Raw genomic sequence first — 18,379 nt, 5'->3', positions numbered from 1 at the left:
CCCAAATCAGTATGAGGCAGCAGATATCAGGGCTGAAAAACATAATGTAGAAGTACCAATAGGTGTAAGAACCAGCTGGTGCAATCTTGCCTGAGTAAACATTAATACCAGTTAAGCCTTGGTATTACATCCTGCCATTGGGCAACCAAAGCTAAGTGGCAGGCAGGCAGCTACCTGATTTAAGGATCATGCTTCACCAAGTAGGTACAGTCCTTACATAATTAGCACAGCAATGTTTGCATGATTAACTGAGCATTTTGATGTCAAAAGATGTTACTATACTGCCTTTTTTTTATCAAAGTTGAGGTTCTGCGTCTAGCATTACGAGTACCCTTTCCTTTGGAACATACATTACGCATTCCAGTTCATATTGCCTAAGACATACATGCACCTGACATTTGCAAATACATGCTACATCATTTTTTAGAAAAATCAGAGTTCAATGGGTCTGAGCACAATGATACCTGCGCCTATCTGTCTGAAATTTAGCAAGCTTCATCTCCAAAAAGGTTTGTTGAAGTAATTAATAATTTACTATCAAACTGCAGTGCTAAATCAGCCATGGAAAATAATCTAGGTATGAGTGTAACTTTTCATTCTTGTTGCTAGTTCCTATAGCCCAGGGTAGAGTTTTCTGAAAAGATTGGCTGCACTCTGTTCTGCCTTCTTGGGGCAGAGAGCTGGAGGAGAGAGAAGGCTTCTATGGAGCTTGCCATTTACAGCAACTTACCCCATTTTTTGTTGTTGACAGGCAAAGGAAGCTTACAGGCAAAGTTCCTACAAAAGATGTTTAGAAAATATTTTTTTTTCTTTCAATTTCATCTCTTCTGAAGTTTGTAATAGTTCCAGTATCCTGTTTTGTATGACCTATTTAACAATAACATCAACAACACCTTTAAATTTCAGCCTTAGGATAGTAGAGCTGAAAGTATTCAAATAGTTACAGGAAGTTACAAAAGTAGTTTCAGCTAAGATATAGTTAATATTTAAATGACTGTTCAATTTTTTTAACAATGTTTTATACCACTTTTCATTGAAAATTTCAGTTTGTAAACCATCAAAGTGGTTCACAAAACCATTATAATAAATACAATAATATATAGGAGAAAAAATATAAAATGGTAATATCTACGTAGTAAAAATAGATTAATTAGAGCTATTGATAAGGACAAATAAATCAGTTCAATTTCTGGGGAAAATCTTTAGAGTAGGGGATTGCCTAATCTCTGTTGGGACTAGTTAACTCTTATAATTACAAGTTGTATTTTGGTCACCCTTAAACAAATTTTTAAATAGTCAGGTCATCAGTGCCCCACTGCAACTCCTTTGCAAGCCGTTCCATTTTTAATGCGTACAGCATTATATATCTATATCTCATATGCACTCCAGGATGTGCTTTGTGCGATTGACTAATCTAAATTCTTCCGTACGGAGTGTACTGTTTCTTCTAGAATGTCATGTGTTATCATCACCACTATTAATTACAAAAAAACTGAAGCAAGAACACAATGATACAAACAGTCTTAACAATCAAGGTCCAATAATATGATAAAGAAACCAAACAATTTAACTTTCAAAATAATGAGTTTGTTTAGCAATATCAAAGATGATATTGCATAAAATATTTTGAAAAGCTGTGAAGTGTTTTTCCCTGAAGGAGTTTCATGGATGCTGCAATGCTGATGATATTTTTTTTGTTGTTTTTTCTTTTATCATATGATAAGTTATCTTACAGCTCACTCCTTGTTGAGGCTAATTTCTTAAAATAACCTCTATGATAGAATGTTCTTAACAAAATCCACGCAAAGAAAGAAATGGTAAACAGGTCTTTTTTTCTTTGTGTAGGTTCAAGGTTTTTTATAGATCTCACAAAGAATTATTCAAATATTATTTAACTACTTTGTGTTCTTAATTCTTTCTAAAAACTTCCCTTGAATTTAAAAGTGATGGGAATTCTCCCTACCTTTTAATTTGTTAGAACTCTTTCCTTACTACCTATTATCTTATTCAAAATCCAGATATTCACTGATTGATGGAAGCCAACATGTTTTAATAGATAATATTCAGTTTATCTGAAGTGACTGAATGAATAAACACAGCAATTCAGTTTATCTCTGCTTTTAATCACACTGATACACACATATGTCCCAACACTCCATTTTACTTTTCCAGCATCATGTCATACTTATTGTGACAGAAAAACAAAAGCTAGGAAACTGCTTGATTCTTAATTGATACTGCCAAGAGTGGCACTGAGGTGGAATCTCATCAAAGTATACTGTAACTATTTATTTTCTTCTGGATTAACAAATAGTTTCTACTCATTGCAATGGAGAATTAAGGCATTGCACAACATTATGGGAGTAGGATTTAGTGATTTGCACTGTAAGGAAACAAAGGAATGAGAGGGAAAGAATGTAAGCTATTTGAATACTTTTTCTAACACAGTTGTACATTAATAAGCACACTTTTTTGGTTAGCATGGGTCTTAAACTTCATATAATAAACCTCCAACACTTTTTTTTTTCTTTTCAGTTTAGTGTAAGATAACCTGGGACCTTCCCCCGCCACCCCCAGCTCTGATTCCTAGGAGTCCTGCTGGGATTCCTGATCAATGCATTCATCAGAATGTGTTCATTTATTTTAAGACTCTTCTGTGGGTCTCTTAGGTAGGAACTAGTTAGCTCCTTGTTTTTTATCTGGTAACAGTTTGATAGTTACATTACAAAGAAGTTCCACACATTTCAGTAGATGATGCTGAATCATATGTCATTCCAGTTGCTGGGGTGTTCCATTTGAACATTTCTAGAGGTAATGTTGGGGAACTATGGAATGTGGAGATTTGCAGAGAAGATCTATAAGTGCTATTCTGAAAAAATAAGCCTTATTTCTTCCTGCAAGAATGATCTGTATGTGGTATTAAATATTATTCCTCTCAGGCATTTCTGACGTGGATTTTTTTTCTCTCTCTCTCAGAGTCACCTTCATCCTTTTTAGGCAGACAATTTTAAAACTTTTTTTTTTCCTGTCTTTGAAACAAACTGTCAGTTATGCTGAATGAGCATGGAATATTACTCAGGTCACTCTTTGAGACAGCAACAGGTTAAAGTTAGAGCTGTACAAACTTTGAAATGCCAACATCCAAATTAAGCTTGGCAAGCTCCTCAAAAAAGTTAGGAGTTGGCAAAGTTAAATCATTTTCAATTCCAAACTGTTTTTTTTTTCCTTAGCTCTGTGTCATCACATGTGAGTTGAAACCCACAAAAACCTGGTTGTAGCAGCATAACCTATTTCACCTTCTTGCTATAGCAGATACTCTTTTGTGTTTCCAACTTTTTAAAGAAATTCCTTCTTTTGGAGCCAGTAAGGTCTTCATTTGGACATAAGTACGGTCAGTTTACTTTGGCCTGCATGTAAACTGCTTGGAGTGGTATAGTTGGTTTATTTAATAGGAAGTGATATACAGTATAAAGATTTCAAATTAAAAAATAAAAGTGTACACTATATATGTTCTGGGGGACAAAGTTTGTTGTGTAGTCTAATGAATTTGCAAAAGTTTATCCTGGGCGTGCCATCTCAATCCCATCTCCAAACACTCTGCACTCTCTGAATATCTGAAGAAGGTTTTTGGTATTTACCAGCACTCACTCTCACTCTTTGTCTCTCTCTCTCTCTCTCCCTGAATCTTGCTTGGTTTTCTTTGTTACATTTTACTTCAAAAAATCACATATATTTTCATAGTGATATATCATGAAAGGAAACAATTAGTTGTAACTCAAGTTTTCTCGTTAGGTTAATTGCTTTCTGTCATACCTGAGAGAAGAGACTTATTTAAATAGCAATGGTTGAAATAGCTTTATATTTTAGGGCTTTTCTTTTGAATTTTAGAAATTAAGGAAAGAAGGACACATTTAGTGTTGGAAGGAAGAGACTCTTCAGATTCCAGTGTTTGAATTGAACTGATATATTCTCACCGTCTGTTGAAAATACAAGATTTCTTTTTTAATCATACACACACATTACAAACGGAATTTGATTAGGAATCACCAAGCTATGGTTGGCCAATTGGGAGGAGCAATTCCTAACCACAATATTATAGTAATATTTGGATGGGAAAACCTAGATTATCTGGGAACAGCAGCAACCACACAAGGAGTGCATGATGAATTGGGGTCAAATATATTATCTGAAAAAGTTCAGAGCATAGAAGATCTCCTACACTTCTTATACCCTCTTTTGGAAGAAACATTGTTGGTGTGTCAAGAGAGATAGTGGAGATGAGGGGTGAAATCATGATAAGCAAGAGGAAATCTGTCCCAGATTATTTGTGTAGTTCACCTTTATCTTTCTTTCCGGAAGGGTAATTCTCCCAGCTGAAGGAAACCCAGGCCTTTTATCCTCTGCTAGTAATGATCAAATGTGTCCTCTGCAACCCTGTTATTAAATAACAGTATATTAAGCAGCATCATGATGAGAGGAAGCAAGCAAACAGAACAGCTGCCTGGATCTAGCTTACAATACTAATATCTACAGTCATTTGGTGCTGCTGATTTACTTGTAAAATAAGATTTTATGTTCTGTGGATGAACGGTGGCTCTTCTCCACATTCTCAAAATGGCAAAGTTTAATAAATCTTTGGTTCAATGTACAGTTACAGCATTTAAGACTGATTGCAAATGTTTCCCACATTGGGATTAAAGTAACAAACTCAGTATCTGAAGTCGCATTTTACTGAATCCTTTCCCAACTGAAGCTGAAAATAAATTCAGTAAGACGACTGTGATTTCCTTTTGGATGCAATTCTTTCACCAAAGGCATCCTGAACAGCAAGTGTGCCATTCCTGCCGTTCAATGAATAATGGTTTGGCAGAGATGCTTAGGGGTTTGCTTGCTGGTTTTACAGCACTGTCCTTGTGGGTAGAGCACCCACGTTCCACAGCAGAGGAAGATGACAGACAGAATGTTAAAGAATTGTTAAAGACAAAAGCTTACAGATTGTCTTCTTGGGGTAAAAGGATACCAACTAAAGCGTTTGTGTGCTTCCAGTCAAAATATTTTCCCTTGGCTTCATAAGAATACATTGAAGTGAAATGCATTTCTCCTACACCTATTTATATGAATGGTTTGCTGTTACTTCACTTGGAGCTTGCAGCAGAATCGATGGGAGTTTGCATACTTAACTGGCCAATCAACTGAGTCATCACCTTGGGATTAAACTGCCCCATAGGCAATAAATAAGGAAAGAGCACTGGGTGTTGATGGCCCTAGGGAAGTGTCTTTCTGGGATGCTGTATTGCTGACATCATCCACCGTTTGCAGAACTATGTTAGTAAATGTAATATATAAAAAAAGAGTTTAATTTTCACCAGTATCTGTTAATTGTTGGGTGAAATTAGACCAAAATATTCACCAGCAAATAGTCATTATAGCTACAGCTATCCTCATTCACAGAAGTACTGTTAAATTGTTAAATTGGAAACAATAGAGCACAAGTAGGCAAATGCTGAACCTGAGATTAAGAAATAAAACATGAAATGTCAAGTCACATTTTTGTAGGACTCTTTTTACTGTATTTCCATAAATGCTGAGGGAATTATGTTGCATATACTTGAAGCTGTTTATTTTCATTTCTGGCCTGATTTTCTACATTGAGAAAACCATGTCTAATGATCTTGAGCATTCTTGAAGGAAAAAAAAATACTTATATTTTACATAATGGTTTACATGTGTGAGTTCCCTCTGAAAGGAACACTATAATTAGCTTGTCGTCTTCCTGAGGAGACTATCTGTCTTAAAGATACATTGGTTAGCCTTGTCTTCCACAACATTGTTATTTTCTTTGAATGAAACACACACACACACACTTTCACATTAGATTGGGGGGGGTTGCTTTCCCGCTTCTTTGATTCAGATTTAGACTAGACATTCAAAGGACAATTGATTGTGCTTTCTTCCTTTCTTATTCAGCTAACAATGGGAATAAGATTCTGGCTTCCAGGTTTTAATGACTTACTGTCTTCTGAATTAGGAACCGTTTGGGCAGCCTTGAGAAAAAGAACAAAATTACTAAAAAGGATCTGAGCTTCCTGTTTGAGTCATAAAGTAATATATACATCTTATGTTCATTTTCCTAAGGACTGACTACAATTCTGCCATAGAGAATCAAAATGTGGAATATAGTTTACTTACATGGCTTTTATATCGTTATTAAAATATAATGATCTAGCAAAGAGCAGTGGTTGAAAAAGTTGTACGTTCCACTTTTTCATGATCTTGTTACTAAAGGAAAATACAGTTGACTGAAATGCTTTCTGGCTTTTGGAAAGCTATGTGCACTTTTGTTTTTCTTTAATTAAACCAGCACAGTAAGCATTAGTATAGCATTGGCATATCTGAGCTTAAGGGTGGGGGTTCACTGATGGTCATATTATCACTGAGATTTGTTTCTCAACAGTAGTATGAAATGATCAAATACTTTCTGATTTTTTAAAATCTCCCTTGGAGTTTTTCACTTATAACTAAACTTTTAACAGGAAGTAAAGAATTTATTTTTGTTTAAAAAATAGGTTATAGGATTAAATGATGTGTGGAAGTATTCCAGGGCTGTTGGCTAGAAGAAGGCAGTGGCAAATCTCTTTCTATCATGCCAAAAAAACCTGCATGGATGTGTCCATGCAATTCACTAGGAGCTGAGCTGGACATAAAAGCAATCTTATATACTGAAAAATTTAGAGATATATTGAAGAATAATTATTTAAAGTGAGTTTTTGAAGCTGACTCTCTTTATCATATGCTACTATATAAATAGAAACAATGGTATAAGAATTGTTATACTGTACCACACACACACACACACAATTAACATGAAAGAGTAATTATTCCCATTTTTAATAGATAACGTTTTTGTAAGATGGGATGTTTTTAATAACATACTTGGGGATAAAACACATCTATTGGATGCATATCTACAAATACTATTTTTCTTAATTTAAAATAATATTTTTTTTTATTTTTTAATGCTTGACACTCAAAAACATTACATTGAATTCACAAGTGTAAAATAATTTCTGCTCAGTTTAGTAGTGGCAGTTCCTTTCCACATGGAATTGACAAGTGAGCATAAGAAGAACCATAAAGATGATTGTACATACATGCATAGCCATCATACTCTCTCTTTTTAGGTAAGCAGTGTTATGAAGGACATAGAAAATAAGTAAGATAAAGAAATTAAAGGCATGAATTAAAAAAAGGAAAGAAAAAGTATTCTAACATCACTCATTATATCTGCCCATTTCCTTCTAGCTTTGCAAACCAACACATCCAAACATTGCTTCAGACTTTGCCTTTTGCTCTTTAAACTTCTGACCTTTCTGATTTTGGGGATCTCATAAACTCCATTTAACCATGACTTTCTAAATCTTCCCCTTCCTTTCAACCCATTCACTTTTTCATCAATATTTGTTCTGTGAATTTTTTATCATTCAAAAGTACACTCTTGCACACAGTTTTTTTCCCCTTGCTTCTTTTGACAAACATTTGTTCCTCATAACAGACTTTATTTATTTATTTAAATTTTGATGCTGTCCAATTTCTCAATGACTCTGGGCGGGCAGGTACAAATAAAAGAGGAAACAAGAATATAAAAAAGAACAGGGCCAACCAGAAATGGAAACACCCAATCATAAGTTAAGCAAAACTAAGCCAACTAAAAGGGGCTACACAACAACCTTAACCTGACACCTAGGAGAATTACCAGGTTTTGAATAATGTACGGAATGTCTCCAGGAAGATATAATTTCAGAGGGCAGACTCTGCAACTGAGTAGACATGTTTCCTGGGTCCTACAAGATGACATTGTTTAATAGATGGGACCCAGAGTGCACCCACCATGCTTGATCACACCAGATGGGCAGAAACAAGTGGAGATAAACAATCCCTCAGGTAGCAGGCCCTATGCCATGAAAGGTTTTTAAGATGAATTGCACCTAGAAGCCAACTGATAACCAGTGTAGTTTGCAGAACATGTGGAGTTACGTAAGCATAACACATTGGTCCCATCACTGTCTGCACCACTGCATTCTGGACCAGCTGTAGCTTCCAGATAGTCTTCAAGGGCAACCCTATGTAAAGCACATTACAGTAATGTAATTGTGAGGTGAGCCGGCTCAGGTCGACTCAGCCTTCCATCCTTCCAAGGTCAGTAAAATGAGCACCCAGCTTGCTGCGGAAGGTGACGACTGGGGAAGGCAATGGCAAACCACCCCGATATATAGTCTGCCAAGAAAACGTTGCGAAAGCGGCATCCCCCCGAAGGGTCAGACATGATTCGGTGCTTGCACAGGGGACCTTTCACCTTTCAATTTTGAGGTGATCAGGGCATAAGTGACTGTCTGAAAAGCCTCTCAGTCGAGGACAGGGTTCAGCTGGCACACCAGATGTACCTATGCAAAGGTACACTCTTGGCCACAGCTGCCACTTGTTCATCAAGCAGGAGCTGAGAGTCTAAGAGGACTCCCATATTGCACACAGGTCTCGAATGGGGAAGTACCACCCCATTGAGAGTTAATGCTGGAATGTCTCTTTATCTGGGTGCCCCAAAGAGACAGCCACTCAGGCTTGTCAGGATTGAGCCTGAGTCTGTTCCTCTTCATCCAGACCCACACAGCCTCTAAGCACCGGGCTAGAACTTTGACAGCATCACCTGGTCAACCTGGGGTCGAAATGTACAGCTAGGTATCATCAGTATACTGACAATATTTGACTCCAAACTGATGGATAACCACATCCAGTGTTTTCATGTAGATGTTAAACAGAAGAGGAAAGTGTGTAGTGTAAAGTAGTGGGTTGAAATGAATTGGATAGAATTTAACAGGAAGAAATGTAAAGTCCTGCATCTGGTAGGAAAAATATCAGGCATGAGTATAGGAAAGGAGAGACCTTGCTTGGCAATAGTATATATGAAAGGAATCTGGTGACCTTGTTGAACATGAGTCAGTAGTGTGATGCAGCTGCTAAAAAGGTGAATGCTATCTGGGTTGCATTAACTGAACCATAGAGTCTAGATTACAAGAAGAAATTGTTCCTTTGTACGATGCCCTGGTCAGATTCCATTTGGGAAACTATATCCACATCTGGACACCACAATTCAAAAAAACTCAAGCACAGAGTAGCACTACCAATAGTGTAGACTCTGGAGACTAACCCATATGAGGAATGGTTAAAGGAAAAGTGTATGTTTAGCTTATTAAAAATATGAACCAATAGGTTAAAATTACAATGAAGCAAATAAAGGCCCCTGAAGAGGCCTCTGTGAATAACATGTATTTAAATTTGTTGTTGTTTATTCATTTAGTCGCTTCCGACTCTTCGTGACTTCATGGACCAGCTCACGCCAGAGCTTCCTGTTGGTTGTCAACACCCCCAGTTCCCCCAGGGACAAGTCTGTCACCTCTAGAATATCATCCATCCACCTTGCCCTTGGTCAGCCCCTCTTCCTTTTGCCTTCCACTCTCCCTAGGATCAGCATCTTCTCCAGGGTGTCCTGTCTTCTCATTATGTGGCCAAAGTATTTCAGTTTGGCCTTTAATATCATTCCCTCAAGTGAGCAGTCTGGCTTTATTTCCTGGAGGATGGACTGGTTTGATCTTCTTGCAGTCCAAGGCACTCTCAGAAGTTTCCTCCAACACCACAGTTCAAAAGCATCTCTCTTCCTTCTCTCAGCCTTCCTTATGGTCCAGCTCTTGCAGCCATATGTTACTACGGGGAACACCATTGCTTTAACTATGCGGACCTTTGTTGTCAGTGTGATGTCTCTGCTCTTAACTATTTAATCGAGATTTGTGATTGCTCTTCCCAAGGATTAAGCGTCTTCTGATTTCTTGACTGCAGTCAGCAGCTGCAGTAATCGTGTGTTTTCCAAATTTGCTGGCATGTAGCATGCATTACCTTGACAGCATCATCTCGCAAGATTTTGAACAGTTCAGCTGGGATGCTGTCGTCTCCTGCTGCCTTCTTATTAGCAATACTTCTTAAGGCCCATTCAACCTCACTCTTCAGGATGTCTGGCTCTAGCTCACTGATCACACCGTCAAAGCTATCCCCGATATTGTTATCCTTCCTATACAGGTCTTCTGTATATTCTTGCCACCTTTTCTTGATCTCTTCTTTTTCTGTTAGGTCCTTGCCATCTTTGTTTTTGATCATGCCCATTTTTGCCTGGAATTTACCTCCGATGTTTCTAATTTTCTGGAAGAGATCTCTTGTCCTTCCTATTCTATTGTCTTCTTCCACTTCCGCGCATTGCTTGTTTAAAAATAATTCCTTATCTCTTCTGGCTAACCTCTGGAATTTTGCATTTAATTGGGCATATCTCTCCCTATCACTGTTGCCTTTTGCTTTCCTTCTTTCTTGGGCTACTTCTAGTGTCTCAGCAGACAGCCATTTTGCCTTCTTGGTTTTCTCTTTCTTTGGGATGTATTTTGTTGCCGCCTCCTGAACAATGTTGCAAACTTCTGTCCAGAGTTCTTCTGGGACCCTATCTACTAATTCCAGTCCCTTAAGTCTGTTCTTCACCTCCACTGCATATTCCTTAGGAATATTAGTGAGCTCATATCTAGCTGATCTGTGGGTCTTCCCTAATCTCTTTAGTCTGATCGTAAATTGTGCAAGAAGACGTTCATGATCTGAACTACAGTCAGCTCCAGGTCTTGTTTTTACCGACTGTATAGATGTCCGCCACCTTTGGCTGCAAAGGATGTAGTCAATCTGATTTCGGTGTTGTCCATCTGGGGAAGTCCATGTATAAAGCCGTCTCTTAGGCTGTTGGAAGAGAGTGTTTGTTATGCAGAGTGAATTGTCTTGGCAAAATTCTATCAGCCTATGTCCTGCTTCGTTTTGTTCTCCCAGGCCATGCTTACCTGTAATTCCAGGTGTCATTTGACTGCCCACCTTAGCATTCCAGTCTCCCGTGATGAAAATAACAACTCTTTTAGGCATGTTGTCCAGTAGGTGCTGCAGATCCTCATAGAACTGCTCTACTTCAGCTTCTTCAGCATTTGTGGTTGGGGCATATATTTGGATCACTGTGATGTTAGATGGCTTGCCCTGAATTCGAATTGAGATCATTCTATCATTTTTTGGATTGTATCCAAGCACTGCTTTAGCCACTTGACTATTAATTATGAAGGCTACTCCATTTTTTCTGTGGTCCTCTTGTCCACAGTAGTAGATCTGGTGGTCATTTGATGTGAAGTGGCCCATTCCAGTCCGTTTCAGTTCACTGATGCCCAAAATGTCTATCTTTAATCTTGACATCTCACCAATAACCACATCCAATTTGCCCTGGCTCATAGATCTTACATTCCAGGTTCCAATGGTGTGTTGATCCTTAGAACATTGGATTCGCTGTTCACCACCAGCACCGTCAGCTGCTAGCCATCCTTTCGGCTTTGAGCTAGCTGCATCATCACATCTGGGGCTAGTTGAACTCATCCTCTGTTCGTCCCCAGTAGCATTTTGACCATCTTCAGACCTGGGGGTCTCATCTTCCGATGGTATACCGACATATCTCTGGTTGTACTGATCCATTTAGTTTTCATGGCAAGAATACTGGGGTGGGTTGCCATGACCTTCCCCAGGGATCGCATTTAGTCTGACCTCTCTGTCATGACCTTCCCGTCTTGGGTGGCCCTTCACGGTTTAGCTCATGGCATCATTGAGGTGCTCAAGCTCCAGCACCACGACAAGGTAACAATTAAGAATTTTAATATCACCATCTTGGATTTTATATTTTGTATTTTTATGAAGAATACTGTTTTTATTGTATTTTAATCTGTAGTCATTTTAGTTTTATTGTAAACTGCTCAGAGTTGCTCTTCAAGTGAGATGGGCAGTGACAGAATATAGATAGATAGATAGATAGATAGATAGATAGATAGATAGATAGATAGATAGATAGATAGATAGATAGATAAAAATATCATGAACTTCCTGACTGTATGATTGTTAGCTGATGGAACAGGCTGCAAAATTATTTGGTAAATTATTATTCACTAGAGATTTTCAAACAGAGACTGAATGACCATCTGTTAGAGAAGCTCTAATGGAATATGCATCAAGCAAGGGATTGGACTAGGTGACCTCTATAATCTTTCTCAACTCTAATTCTAAGGAAGAAAAGAGATTTATTTAGGAAGAATGATCAGGGTAGCTAGAAATACCCTTCATACTGAATTCTGATATGTGAATTAGGAAAGCAAATGGAAAAACAAAATATAAGAACTGACATGATGGTGGAAAGACAGTGAATTTCTAGAGAACTACATGAACATAGTAATAAAAAATGTACACATCTTGTGGAGTATGTATGAAGCCATGTCATTGTTCCTGTTACAGATGTTATCTGGTCTCCAGCAATGCTCACTCAGCATTGATAGGAGAGCATTGATAGGAGATATTTATGTGCAGTGCTAGCCCCTCCCCAAATAGTTTTAATTTTCCCTCAAAGAACAATTTTTATGCAGCCTAAATTCCAGGGAAGTGTATTTGGATAGAACATTATATAGTTGTGATTTTTAAATGTGTTTTGTGCAGTTATTTTTCTAAGAAGCTGTAGATGATGATGATGATCATAATCATCATTATCATCATCATGATGATAGTCATGATGTGTCAGGTACAATTATAGCTCCTAAGAGACAAAAACGGAGGTTGGAAATTGCAAACTTGATCCATCTCAAAAGATAATTAGATTTGTGAACATCATAAATTGAATGGAAATACTGAATATTTCTCTGAAGTTTCCTACATACCTCTCATAATTATTTTAGGGGAAATACTGACCAACTGCAGATCTTCTGCTTCCTTTTAGCACTTTGCCATTGTAGCTTTTTTCAACCAAGAGTGTATTCTGAAGAAAGGCTATAATTAATATAATTGAAATATTCAGAAAAGTTTTTTTTAATGCATTCATACAAAAAGAATTACATAAATAGGTTTTTACATAGAATATAGAACAGCATTTTGACCAGTCATCAAACAGATGGATCGTCTACTCTTTATAGAGTTCAACAAGCCTTGGGATTTTTTCCAAATGGGTTTGGTCAATAATTGAATACTAACAACATTAAACAAATAAGTAACAGCTCTTGAAACTGTTTTAGAGTGTGCAGGGGGAAACCTTTTCTCTTCTGTTGCTCTAAGTTTCTCTGTCTTAATACAATTTAGGGAAGGCTCAAAATGTATCTTTTAACTTGGGCTTTTTTTAGACATGTTTTCTAAGACTTTTTGTATACTCAAAAAAGCAGAATATAAATAATTGTAAATAAATAAAATCATTTATATTCGCTGGAAGTTGGAAGCTGGCTGGATAGAGACCAAAGAGGTGCTGATAATACCTGGGAAGAATTTGACTCTGTTGATCTTAAGGAAGTGGATGAAGTCCTTGATGAGATGAGCTCTGCCACTCCACCCCAGCTTATCCAGGCAGCCAAAAGGCAAGATCTAGGTCATTGTGAATGCCTTGTGGGAGGGGAGGTAGTTGTCCATTAATATACTCTTCTTTAAGTAGGTGACCATGGACCCAGCTATACTAGACAACCATCACCTAGTCTCCATCTTTGATTTTCAAATGCCAACATCCAAATTAAGCTTGGCAAGCTCCTCAAAAAAGTTATGAGTTGGCAAGTTTAAATCATTTTCAACTCCAAACTTTTTTTTTCCTTAGCTCTATGTCATCACATGTGAGTTAAAACCCACAAAAACCTGGCTGTAGTGGCTTAACCTATTTTAACTCTTGCTATAGTAGATTCTCTCTTGTGTTTCCAGCTTTTTAAAGAAATTCCTTGTTTTGGAGCCACTAAGCTCTTTATTTGGATGTTTGTATTGTCAATGTACTTGGGCCAGGCTCATGAAATCAGAACAGCAGGCACCCACGTCCACTTGAATGTCTACACAAGGCCATCTTAGATGTAAGGTTTAGAGGGATAGTCAGCTCTCTTCCCTGAAACAGAGACCTGAATTCACTAACATTTCTTCAACCAAGTGTTTTAATTGTAAACTGCTTAGATGTTGTATGGTTGGTTTATTTAATAGGAAGCAATATGCAAATAAAATAAACAAAATAAAAGTGTACACTATGCATGTTCTGGAGGACAAAGCTTGTTGGGTAGTCAAAGCTTGTTGGATAATATCTTTGCTTTTGAGAGAACATAGTGCAGAAGGTGATGGGTGACTTCAAGGACTCTTGAAGAAGTAGATTAACTAGACACTTTTTAATCAGGGTTGTAGCCCAACAGAAGTTGCCCTAGTCAGTCTAATCAGTGACTTGTGACAGGGCTTATATAGGGGCAGCATGACTGTATTAGTAATTTGGGATCTCTTGGCAGATCCCAAAGAACTAATACTGTCTTGAAGAATTAGATTAACTGGTCCCTTTTTAATCAGGGTTGTAGCCCAACAGAAGTTGCCCTAGTCAGTCTAATCAGTGACTTGTGACAGGGCTTATATAGGGGCAGCATGACTGTATTGGTTCTTTGGGATCTCTTGGCAGCTTTTGATGCTGTCAACCTTGATATCCTTTTGGACCACTTGCAAGGGTTGGGAGTCAGGGGCACTGTTTTATGGTGGTTTTATTCCATCCTAAGTGGGTGGCTCAAGCCCCCTCCAATATGGGATGCCATAGGGCTCAGCTCTCTTCCCCATTTTATTTAACATCTTCATGAGGCCCTTTGGGTTGATCATTCCTCACACCTATTCAGAAAAATTAAAAATGTAGACATTGTCTATGGAAATAGTTTTTGTTGACCTTGTCTTTATTCCAAAGTTAATCTTATCTCAGCAAAATAGCACAAGCTTAGTATGCTTTCATTTTCATGGTACATAAGAAAAACCTTGAAACACAGAAATGTAGACATGGAATTCTGACACATTATACTGTATTATGTGCAATACCTTAGTGCTGAAGAGACCAACAATTATGGGATTGTCAGTATTATAACATTTTTTCAGACCACAGTATTTATATCATGAACCTTAGACATTTTAGTTAGGCCAAAAGCCAGTCATTTCCCAAGAGAAATTAAGAGAAATAAGCTGAGAAACAACACAAACAAGATGAATTTGGGTATCATTATTTATTTATTTTCTAAATTACTCTTAATCCAAATAAACAGACTAAAACAGCAAAACTATAAAGCAAATTGAGACAAATATAAGCATTGAAATATCTGGAAATGCTAAAATGTCCTAATCTAGAATTGAAAATGCTGCAAAGTTAGTGCCACTAATACTTTTGAGAAGCCACTAAAGAAAGGCTCTCTTTTTGTACATAGATAATTAACATTCCTACATAATTATTACATTATTGTTTGAAAAAAGGAGGTCCACTGAAGACAGGCAGATATGGAAAAAGGCATTTCCACAGATAGGTTTCTTTCCCACAGTATGTAGGGGTTGCTACTTTCTGAAACCAGTTAGGTAAATATAAAAGAAGCATCTCATCATGGTTCAGTTAGACTACTGAGTTACCTAAGAGAAACAGTAGAATAGGACTCTCCTGTTTCTTTGAATAGAGTTCATCCATCAAGGTAAGCACAGCTGCCCTGATGCCAAATATCAGATTAAACTAAGGCCAGATAAACAGTTTTCATTCAAAAGTGCCTGGAATTGAACCACCACCTTCTCAAGTAGCTTTCCCCAAACCTGTATTTGTATTTGTGCTTGAGCAATAGCTGTCATAATTTTCAAAATCCACTAAGCTCTGGTCTCACAACCACTTCCTTCAAGGCAGTTAGAATTATACTTTGTCTCAAGGAGCTGAGATGAGCCAGGTTATCACACCAGGCCTTTGAGGATTGTAATATACTCTGTCTAAAATCTAAGATATTGTAACCCCTTTACCATCTGGAAAAGCTCCGTGGCTCTCCTAAATGCAATGATCCTGGAAAAGTAGAAACACTTACCAGTTCCAGAAAGTATACATAATAGTGACATTTTTAGCATCAGCCTTTGGGCCTTGTCAATCTTTAAAGTCCTCTTTTGCTCCAGAGCCTCCTGGCTATACATCTAGGAGAGTATCTTTAAACACTGATTTTTAACACAGTGTGCTAGAAGCAGTGCTTATGATTTTTCTTTTTTAAACATTGTCATTGGTAAACAAGGTATACATTTTCTTACCTTAACATCTTGAGGAGTTCTAAGCAGTACAACACTGGCAGAACCTTCTGTTATGAACGATATTGCTATCTCCAAGTCTATTCTGCAGTGTGAATACAATGAAGAGTGGGGGAATGCAGCATTGTGCTGTACATATGGAAAGCATCTGCTGTTGGCATAGTATCTCCCCATAAATAGTTGACCGCTGCTTTCACAGTCACTTTCAAGTGTGTAATACAGGTCCAGTGTATCAACTTGAGTTTGTAGAAATATCACCAGATCCAGACCCGGCTACTCGAAGAAACACCAAACTAATTGTTTCAGCCAGACAGACATTAATGCTTTGTGCAATGTAGGGATAATATTTAGTGCAAGAGAAACAGGAGAGTATATGGCAGTTAAAGCATATAAAACATTTGCAAAATAAAACAATTGGAAACTAAACAATACCTTACCATTTTTTTGTGGATCTTTTAATGCAGTTCTCTAAGAGTGTCTCGTATTAAAACCAGAAGTGCAACCTGAAAATTAATATCAATTACTGAAAACAAAATGCCACATCAGTAATGTTAAGATTTTGTTTTAAACCCACAAACTGAAAGCAATTCAAAACTCCAGTAAGGCTAAAAATATGAACTTGACCTATAAAAGTTACCACAAAATGCTTTGCAGTCAAAAGCCAACAAAGAAAAAAGGGAGCTGATGTTTTGAGATCTCAGGGCTGATATAGTGACAAAACTTTGTTCTGTGAGCCATAAAAGATTGGAGATGTACAGATCTGCACATGTGTGTGTTTGTGTGTGTGATTTTACTTCAGTGTGTTCTTTTAGATTTTTTTATTCTTGGATTAGAATATTCTGATTTTGTTTTATTTTTTAAAATGTCCCTGTTGGAATTCAGTGTAATTTTATTTCTATACTATGACTATCCTTTAATTATTTAATAATTGAATAAAATTGAAATTGCATGAAAGTAATTACATTTTTCTGATCTTGTTTTGTATTGGCTTTATTATATGGTTTCTTGTGTATATTGTATGTTAGCCGCACAGAGTTATTTGTTAAAGGTGGATGGCCATATACATTTTCTACATAAATACATTTTATTGACTATTTTATAAATGTATAAACCCCTGCCAATTAATTGAAGGTATTTTATGTAATAACTGCCCTGTTACCCTTCCTAATAATTGCTTATTTTACTTGCTAGTATCCAGCTTAGGAAAAAAACTGACAGACTTATTTTGGGTCCCGTCACATAGCAGTTCATCGACCGATCAGCATCTGTAGATATTGAGAATAGTTAAGTCAGTCTCCTTAATTCAGCCGCGCAGCTCCCTGGTAAGCCCAGGGGTTGGAGTAGCAAGAATGCATGTCTCTCAGAGCACACCTTTCATGCTGGCTGGCTGAAATAACTCTTAACACTCAGTGTATGAAGAATGGGGTGGATCGAATAAATTAGCAGATATCACAAAATGAAACTACTTTAGGAAATAGTTTACCCTTTATAATCACTGAAATACTCTAGTGAATGTGCCAGTCGTACTAAGTAAATATATTTGTTTATAGACATGTTCTGTATTAGCTTCCACTCTTGCCCAGGACTTTGTCCAAACAAAATCCCACTAGAAGTAGGATGTTCGCACCCGAGTAGGAGTTTCTTGGGTAAATATTTTTGCTATATTGAGACCAAAACCACTTCTACAAATTTCAGACTTTGATTGAAATGGTATATTTCTTTTTGCTTTTTATTTCTTCCCATCTCCACCACTGGCAACCACTGATGCATTACCTTAACTCCTCTTACCTCCCACTGCTTTGGTGAACAAGAGCCTCAATAGAAACTGAGCACATCAAGCAGGAACGAGCACTGAGCAGAAACAGGAGTAGCCGCACCCACGTTTCTGCCAGCGAAGGAGCAGGGAGCCGAAGAAAACCTCTCCGTTTGGAAAGTAGTTCTTCTTGCTTTACCATAACGGATGCATTCCTATTTTCCCAGCAAACCAGATATATCCATTAAGCTAAGAATGCAGATGGGCTAACATGAGCACATTTTCATATTACACACATTTGCCAGGGAGTTATTTATGGGTAAATGTGTGCGGTTGATGATATATGCTGGTGCTTTAATAGCAAGAGAAAGCCTCTGACCATGCAGCTGGTAGCTGCAGCATCTAACGGAAAATATCTATTTTTCTCCAAGGCTCTTCAGTTGCTTACATGAAAAT

At 37.4% G+C, this 18,379-nt stretch overlaps 1 protein-coding gene across 2 annotated transcripts in view; it reads left to right on the top strand.

Moving 5' to 3' along the window:
• The window catches only part of SUPT3H (SPT3 homolog, SAGA and STAGA complex component), a 268,160-nt gene that overhangs the window by 235,800 nt on the left and 13,981 nt on the right, over positions 1–18,379 (top strand). The window lies entirely within an intron of this gene.

This window comes from Candoia aspera, chromosome 1 (assembly GCF_035149785.1).
Source record: "Candoia aspera isolate rCanAsp1 chromosome 1, rCanAsp1.hap2, whole genome shotgun sequence".
NCBI classification, from domain to species: domain Eukaryota; kingdom Metazoa; phylum Chordata; class Lepidosauria; order Squamata; family Boidae; genus Candoia; species Candoia aspera.
Note: the sequence above shows the minus strand (reverse complement) of the source record. Positions and strands in the feature narration are given on the sequence as shown.